Source organism: Galeopterus variegatus, unplaced genomic scaffold (genome assembly GCF_000696425.1).
Source record: "Galeopterus variegatus unplaced genomic scaffold, G_variegatus-3.0.2 Scaffold355, whole genome shotgun sequence".
Taxonomy (NCBI): domain Eukaryota; kingdom Metazoa; phylum Chordata; class Mammalia; order Dermoptera; family Cynocephalidae; genus Galeopterus; species Galeopterus variegatus.
In genome coordinates this window covers 537,225-546,537 of record NW_007726466.1, presented here as the reverse complement: position 1 = coordinate 546,537, position 9,313 = coordinate 537,225, and positions in this window count along the sequence as shown.

Sequence of the window (9,313 nt, the reverse complement as noted above, 5' to 3'; positions counted from 1 at the left end):
TGCACTGTAGACTCTGGCCCCTGCCATTTACCCTGCTTGCTTCCTGGGCCCACCCTCTAGGAGATAACAGCAGTCTCCCCCCCCCCCCCCCCCCCCCCGCCCCCCAGGGGCCAGAGGCAAATTAGGCTCCTAAAGTGACCAACGGACTGTGTCCCACAATCAGCCAATCCAAATTAGCAGGGCAGCATCCCTCATTTACATAAGAGGGCCTGAATGGGAACCTGGGAGGGAAAAGGGTGGGAATTTCAGCTATATAAGGGGGTCTTTTCGTTTGTTCTGGGAGGCACTGGCTTAGGAGTTCTTGCCCCCCGAGTGCTCTCCTTGCTTGCAAGCCAAAAGAGGCGCTGTAACACTGAACAAAGAGCTGCAACACTAAAGTAAAGAGCTATAAAACTACAACACTGATGCTGGTCTTGGATTCCTCTGTGCGTTCACCCCACAACAATGCAAGGATCTTCAATGTGCTAAAGAAAAAAACTTTTAGGAGAGAGAAAGTAGCATCTTTTCCTCACTCATCATAAGGTGACAGGGGTGTCAGCTGTGAAAAGCATAAAGATTTTATATTTAACCCCAGTTTTACATGACACGGGGGCCTTCAGAAATGAAGACCCAAAGAACCAGGAAAAACTGTATTTTAATGGACAGTCATGCAGAAGTGATGGGAGGACAAAGGAGTATGATCTAAGGGGGGACCTCAGGAAGCCCTGTTGGTTCAAATTCTTCTTGGCCTATGGGTATAGGACAGGACCGCTCTGAAATGAAGGCCTGTGACCACTTTCAGAAGAAATTATTTTATCACGTTGTTCAGGAGAGAAAGGAAAGAAAAGGTCACAGAGTGACCTCCAAGGTGCTGTATTTTGCAGTAGCATGTTCTGAGCCCTCACAGAACCAAAGAAGAATGAGGATGTGCAATCTCAAACAAGAGCAGGAGAAATAGAGACTCCCCTTCCACTTCACTTCTACTCTAGAGGTGGAGAGTCTTCTCCAAGACTTTACATCAAGTGTGAAGCTATGGACAGAATAACTATACAGCCCTCTGTCACGTGCACCCTGATCTGTGAAATAGGGGTCATAATTCCACCTTCATGAAGACAGAATGATAACTATGTAGAATGACCAGGCACACAGGAAGAGTGCAAAGTGTCGGTTCTCTTGATCATTTCAAAGGCTTTCAAGAAGACTGTTGCTTCAGTCGGGTGTGGTAGCTGCTTCATTGTAACTCAACACGGAAACTGGCTCCACTAAATAATCCCCACATTAAACTGAGATCTGTTGGGTACATGAGAAATGAAGGTGGGAGGACAGTGGGATTTCTTGAACTATTTCCCTTAAGACTTCCTAGGCTGAAACCAAAACTGAGAGAGAATCTGGTCCCTTAGCCCTTCTATTCCTACCTGGTCTCCTATCCTCACTGCCTAAATGCTTTCTCCTGGCCAGGTTCACGTTAACAAGGGCAAGATCTCCCCGCAGCTGCTCCAGCCGCAGCCCCTGCCACGCCTCTACCGGGGAATCTGGGGCCGGGGCCGCGGGAGACCACCGCGCGCCTCTGGTTTCCATGGAAACCATGCTGGAAGCCAAGGGCGGCTCCCGAGCGAAACCTGAACGTTTGTATTTAAAAGAGGGAACGTGGGGGAAGGGGAAGTAAAAGAGGAGGGGAGGGAAGAGGACGGGGAGGATGGCGGAGGTGAAGCGGCGGGCGCTCAAGGACTCAAACGGGAGAACAGAAAACTCTGGTTGGATTATTCAATCATCTCACGCTTGCAGGAGAAATCAAAGAGGAGGCAGCAGGGGGCGGAGGGGGTGTTTACGTCATGCGTGAGAAATATCTTCTAAAACTTCATTTCTCATATCAGGGTGTTGTGAGGGACAGAATTTCCCAGACAGCCGGGAACCCCTTTGCTTGCGGTGGTTCCCGGCTGACGGTGCTGCTCGGCAAGGGAGAGTCTCAAGTCTTACAGGTTCGCTGCTACTGTAGGAGAGGCCACGCTGTCTTCACTTCCCATCCCTTCCCCTACGACTAACTAAATCAGAGCTCTGGATGGGCGAGTTCAGCAAGCTGTGGGCTCAGGATTAGGTGCTATTTACTGGCTGACTCCCTAGCAAGAGGTTGGGGATAGGGGGAGGAAGAGGTTGGGCAGAATATAGGCTAAGATTGAATTGCACGAGAGTTCAGATGACGTCAGCTTGAATAAGGGTTTGACTTAGTGAATGTTAAATGTGCCTGAGTGACTGAATCCTCAGAGGGGATCGATGGCAGAGACCTCCATGAAAGGACCATGCTGCTGCTTTAAAATATTGAGCAGGTGGCTCTGCAGATCTCCGGCTGCAACTCCCAGAGCGCTAGTGGAATCTTAGCCTTTTGCTATAATCACTTGAACATTACTTACTGCCCTAGATAACTTAGGATCACGTGGAGTTTGCACCAAAAAAAAGTCTTTGAAAAAAGAAAAAGCCATTATGAGCCATCAGGATGCCTGCCAGTCTTATAAAGTGAAACCAAATTAATTTAATAAACACTTTCTGAGGTCTACTATGAGTCGCGTGTGTGCAAAATGAATGAGACGATTTTTGCCTTCAAGGTGCACACGCTCTGATTGGGAAGGCAGATATGCTCGCAAATGACCCGTAGTGACCCGCAGCAGGTAATATGTACCATGAGAACTGCAAGGAAGGTGAAATTGATTATAATATAGGAAAGGAAAGAGCAGCTTATATTAGATGCCTCTAAGGTCTAGCTTTTGATAATAGATACAGAAGAGAAGTGGAAGTACAGGGAAAAGTTCTGTAGGGGTAGAATAGAAAAAGGAGTTTAACACATTGCCTATTTGATATAAAATGTCAATTCTGTAAAATTGTCTATCAAGCTAATTTTCCTATATTTTTTCTCTCCAATGACTTAATTCTATTGCTGTAACGTATAAGAGACTTTGGCTTGGTCTCTTATTCCAGTTTTACCACTTGCTAACCTACCATTTTTGGGTATTAGAGATTCAAGGTTTAATGGTTTAATTTTAAAATAGACCCAGAGGGTAAAATTATGACAAAAAATATCTAAAAAGTGTATGGGTTCAGGCTGGGTAAGAATTGTATGAGTATGAAGGGCGTTTAGAATCTTCTGTAGTTGAGACAGGACTGAAATAAAGGAGGAATTTGTGCCAGTCGGAGCTCATTTTCAGAGTCATGACATGTAGGAATGAAGCGATGAGGAACAGCAACACAAATTGGAGAGATTTTTGAAATACCTATCACTGGATGGTCTGAGTTTAGTGTATGTTGTTTAGTCACGAGCCTTCGTTCCAAAATTCAAGAATAAATTAAAGGACATGAAAGCCAAAGGCTAATTCTTGGCTTTAAGACGTTGGATGAAAGATATCAGGAGGTAATAGAATTAAAGGAGGGCAACTATTTCTAGAAAGGAGAGGAAAAGAAAGCCATATGTTCTCAAACTAATCATAGTTTCTGTGTCATTAAGATATTAGTTACCAAGGGCTTGTTTCCAAGGCCCTACTCTCAGTTGGCTAAGGAACATACCTGTAATAAAAACATCTCCCCAGAGTTTTGGCAATGTAGCAGAATATTAGCAATTTTTAGGTGAAAATCCTTAAAAGCTCAGAAAGCCAAAAGTCAACTTATTTTCATTCCTTTTATTTTTTTTTATTTTCATTTGTGTGGTTTACCACAGAATCTTTGGACTCATGATTGATTTTCAATAAGGCCATTCTTCCAAGCTTCTGGATAATTGAATAAAACCCTCTGGCTTAACTTCAGACTTCAAATTCACACTGATAGACACATGGATACCTCATCCGAACACAGTCAAATGTATTTATACAGTACATTTTTGTAAGGGTTGTCAATGTGGCATGTCAATTCCTAGAAATGTTTGGTAATTTACGGAGTGAGCACTTGACACCACTACTAGCTTGAAGAAGAGGCAGAGGAAATAAAATAAAAATATAAAGGAGAAAATGAGTCATGAATAATAGAAAGATGGAGAGGGGGAGAAAGGAAGTGGCGGAATAAAAGATTAAGGGAAAAAAACTAAATGGAAAAGGATGTCTTGAGCACTTCATGAATAGGTTAGGATCCTTCAGTTTACTCTCATGTTGTTTTAAAATAGAACTTTTCAGAGCTAGAACGGATCTGCCGATTACCCAATCTACCTTTTCTTTCACAGACAAGAAGGCAATGAGCGACTTGTCTAATATTAGACGAAGCCAATGTTGGAATTCAGGATTCCTGACTGCTGGCCCACTGGTAGTTTTGCTACTTCATTTCTTATACCTATAAAGGCTAACCGAATCTAAAGTTCCTTTGAAATGTAAATACCTTTCCTCTTTTTCCCTTTGAAACCTAACAGTATTTTCACATTTATATTGTTTCTTTACAGTTTAGAAAGTGCTTAATCTTATTTAACCCTTGTACCAATTCTGAGAGAAGGATATATCAGCTATAAAGTGGCCCACATGGGACTTATCTAATTTTGATTTATGCTATACTTTTTCCCCACAAAATATTACCCAATTCTTATTTGTGAGTACTGAAGTGAATTAAAAATAAATACCCCATAGCGTTTCTACTCTTCTCCACTATTCCATATGCTAGGAACTCATTGTGCTTTAAGAAAAAATGAAACATATAGCAGTAGGAAGACAGACAACCTGACAATAAAGATAAGCAAGCAAGAAAAAAAAATTGCTAGTTGGATGCCATGGACGATAGCGGTTAAATTTGCTCGTGATTCTAGACATTTAAGAAAGAAGAGGCATTACCTCTAGTTGCTTCTGTAATGGTGATCCTTGTTATTTCAAGAAAGGGCTCTTTGAAGCTGATGAATTCAGTTCCCAGAAAAAGACCCAGGACTGATGTTGGGGAATAGGAGCATTTCCTCCCCACCATGAACTGCACTCTCAGAGGCCCAGCCATCCAAGGCAGGATGGTTTCAATCACTCCTGCCACCCAGTCATTGCTGACACTTCTTGGCAGCCAGCCTGCCTCTAATGGAATGTGTCCTGCAGCTGGGAATTAGGTCATCAGTAATTCACTTAATAGCATTTTATGAGCTGGGCTCTGACACAAGAAAGTGGTCTGGGCTTACCAGCAGGAGCTTTCCTTGATGTCAGGGGAAGGAGGGAGAAGAATTTACCATTGTGAATAATCAGACATTACATTTCCAGAAAGTAATGGGTGAGAGTAAGAAAATCTAGCTGTTCCTGCAAACCCTCTATGTGATAAGGCCAGATACATGATCTTGGGCAAGTCACTTCTTGTTTCTGGACTTCTGTTCCTCTACAGTCTCATCCAACTTTGAAATCGTGTGCTTCTGGCTCTGAGGGACTGTTTATGGAAGTTAGATGGTGCAGGGTTTTTTGAGTCACCTCTGCCCTTCCCTGGTGGTGCTCTATAGAAAGGAAGATGGATGGCCCACCTCTTCTGCCACTAGTATGCTCTGAAAAGAAAAGCTCTGATTTGTAGAGTGTGTTAATACCCCTGGTTTAAGTATACTTGGCTGATTTCAAGCTATCAATGGTTTACTAACTAGCTAGCAACAGTTCTAAAAACTAAACAATTGGCTCTCGTGAGCTGGTATGAGCCACTCCAGCACACCACTAGTTCTCTTCCACCTAGAAAGAGCAGTAGTAGTCTCTCAAATAGTCTCTCACATAGCTGGCATGTCCACACACTAACATATGTAGCATATACACCCTTGTTTTGGTTTTAGATGAAAAGATATTTACAACTTCTCCTGTTTGGTTCTACTCTAGCTGCTATTCTTAATTTATTTGAATCCTTCTCAGAAATATGTGAACTCTCACTAGGAAAAGGTCCATACTCATACAGTGCATCACCTGAATCCCCTTTTCTTCTGCCTCAGCTCTGACTGCTCCAAGGAATGTTCAGGAAGCCATTTGATTTTTTTTTTTTTTTTCATTTTCTTCTGACCCCTAGGAGTCCTTCTGTTGAAAAACCCAATATGTGTGTGTCTCATGAATTGTTCAGAAGGTTCACTGTTATACAGGCTTAAAAGTTGAAAATAATTATTAGAGTCCTTCCCTCTTTTCACTGAATGTGAGAGAAGTCCTTCTGTTTCTGGGTCTTGGAACTTTAATGTGCAAAATCTTCTAGTTCCAAGAAAATTGAGATGATTGGGGCTGCAATAAGTACCTGAAATGGTGATGGATAAAAATATGAGTCAGTTTCATTTTATCCCCTTATTTGAATAGTGTGTATAGAAAATATTCAGTTAACAACTGTCTACTGAGCATTTATTGCATGAACTCAGCACTGCAAACTATTGTAAAATATAAGAGAAAGCTTAAACTATGATACCAGCCTTCAAATTTATAATCTGGTTGGGGAAACAAGATTAACATGCACAAATGAATGAAAATCAATTAACAATGTTTTATAATCAAGTTTTTAATGATGTGGCACAAATTCTAAATGAAGCAGGAGTTTAGAGAAAAGTAAAATTACTCAAAACAAGGATTGTCCAAGAAAACTAAATGACAGCAACAGGGCTTAAGCTGCCCTAGATGTGAAGGTGGTGCTTACATAGTCAGGTAAAGGTACAGCCGGGACAGGCTGGAGGAATTGCATTTAAAGGGTTGATGGCAAGAAGCTGGAAGAAGCAGAAACAGGAAGTGGAAGGTGAAGAAAAAAGTGAAACCCCTGGCCTATATTTGGATCCCAGTATGTATGTGAGTGTTTTGGGGGTGGGAGGAGGGGTGTGAGGCCATGTACAAATGGACACCGGCCAGCCCACATATGACAGTAGAGCTCTGACCTACAACCTCTACAATAACCAGTTCAAGAAGCCAAACCACAAACTCTGCAGCAATCAGTCCGGAACAGTCAGGACTTGGTCAATGACTGCCAGCTTCCCTGAATTTTTGCCTCCACCCCAGCCAGCAATTGAGGACCAGGGAGAGAAAGCCACATATGCTCCCCAGTCACATAGAGTACTCCGCTTCCAGTTAGTCTGCATCCACTTCCCGTGCTAGCACCCTCCAGTAAGAGCACACCTGAAACCTTCCCTTTTTTTCACTGTCAAGCTTCCTCACTCTCCTGCCTGCCTTTGAGTTTCTGCCAAACACAAGGGATGGTGGCTGAATCTCTTGCTACGTAGCATGCTCTTAATAAAGAGTCTCTGTTTGTTCTCATCTGGGTGGTTTTTGTTTATTTCCACAGTTGGAAAGGAGTACACCCATGATGGTTTTGTCTGTCTCCTGTTATTATGTGAGTACACACACACACACACACACGCACACGCACACACACTCTTCCTACCACCTTTCCTCCTTCCCTCCCACCACCTACACTTTCTACAGGCTTTCTTACCAATCTTCTTACTATGCCCATAAAAAAAGACAGATTTCAAGAGAGTTATTACCTCCATTTCAGAGATAAATAGAATGTGACCTGGGTAGTCTGTGCTGAGAACATTTTCTTTCTTACCAATCTTCTTACTATGCCCATAAAAAAAGACAGATTTCAAGAGAGCTATTACCTCCATTTCAGAGATAAATAGAATGTGACCTGGGTAGTCTGTGCTGAGAACATTTTTACATGTCCTTTAGACCTAACGTAGGATCTGAATGACTCAACTCTATCCTGACTTTTGACTCTGGTTAACCTTTTTCTCAACAAATGGCCTTTTGTTATTATTCTTTTAATAATGATCCCATGTATTAAAAGGTTTGGTTTAATAATCATTAAATAATAATTAATATTTTCTAGTATATTTTAACTTAAGACATCTGAAATGGTTGATCAGAGTTTCTGATCAATACGAGATAACCAACATTGCTGTCATGCTAGATAATATATTTCCAGTCAAATCAGAGAACACAAATGTTATAAACAGTCAGTGCTACATGATCTCCTATAAATATATGGATTCTATTAGGTCTTTTTGAAATTCTGAAAATAGCTCATCAGACTCCATCTCCATTTGTACTTTACAGGATTTATTATGGTGCTGGGAATCCCAAATTGGGAACAACCCCTTGGGTGATATCATAATAATTTTATCATGATTTTACCAGTTCCTGAAAGCCCAGACTGTTACTCCATGTTCCAAAACCCTAAGGCAAATTACCTTCTGGGCTTTACAGGTAGAATTTGATCATTTTTGGATATTTAAAGGAATTTGACACCCCTACCTAATTTACATTAATGGACTGGAAGTTGACAGATAGCTAGCAATGAAATTTTCTGATTCAACCTCATCTCTATGACCAATATATGATCAAAGAGCTGGAAGCAGTGAGGTGGGCAGGCAGATTTAGCTTGATTATGCTGAAACTCTCCATACTGCTTTCAAATTAAACTCTTGGGTCTGATTCTCATGGTTGTAAACTTAGAAACTCAGTTTTTTAGCTCATTCTTGAGCAATTATGACTGTGTAAATTTAATCACCACCCCTCCATTATATGTTCTTATCTTACCTTGAATGTTTCCTTCATTGTGCTTACTCCCAGCACACTGATGGCACCAGCAAGAAATCTCCAAACCACTCCCGGGAAGGGCATATTACTTTAGAAAATGTGTCTTGTTGATGATGACTTCCTTCCATAAAATATATCTTGTTAAGTACAGTCACAGGGGCTGGGCCTTCCTCAGGGACCTTGTTTTCTTTGCTCAATTATCTATTGCCATAAGTCTGGGGGATGTTTTGGGGGCATATATTAGTTCAGGTGAGCTAGTCTGTTGTAACAAATATATCCAAATTGCACAGTGGTTTCACACAACGAAAGCTTATTTCTTGTTCATCCAACAGTCCAAGATAGGTATTCCTCATCAGCAAATGGCTTTCTCCATGTGGTGATTCAGGAACCCAGGTTTCTTCCACATTGTTGCCCTGCCATCCTCTAGGATTTTGCCATCTTCCATTGCTGAATACTCTTGGGAGAGAGAGTATGAAGGGAGCATCTGCTTCTTAAAATGGCTTGGCCCTGACATGGCACATAGTCCTTCCATTCATTCTGTTTGTGAAAACTAATGCAAGGGAGACAAAGAAATTTAGTCTATCTACAAGCCAAGGTGGAGAAGAAAATGAACATTTGGTGAGCAGTCAGCAATCTCTGCCTGACGTATTTGTAGCCTCTGCCTGCTTCTTGTTATCCACTAAAGATATTAAGATATGAGTGGAATTGAAAGAAGCCATAATAAGCATGATCTTCCTTTTCCTGGTCTCACTAACTTATTCAGCAGGTAATTGTCACTATATTCTTCAGGAGAGAAGAATTGCAGTTTGTCAATTATCTCTAATTTTCTCTAGTTTGCTAGATTAAGAAGAAGATGGCTATCT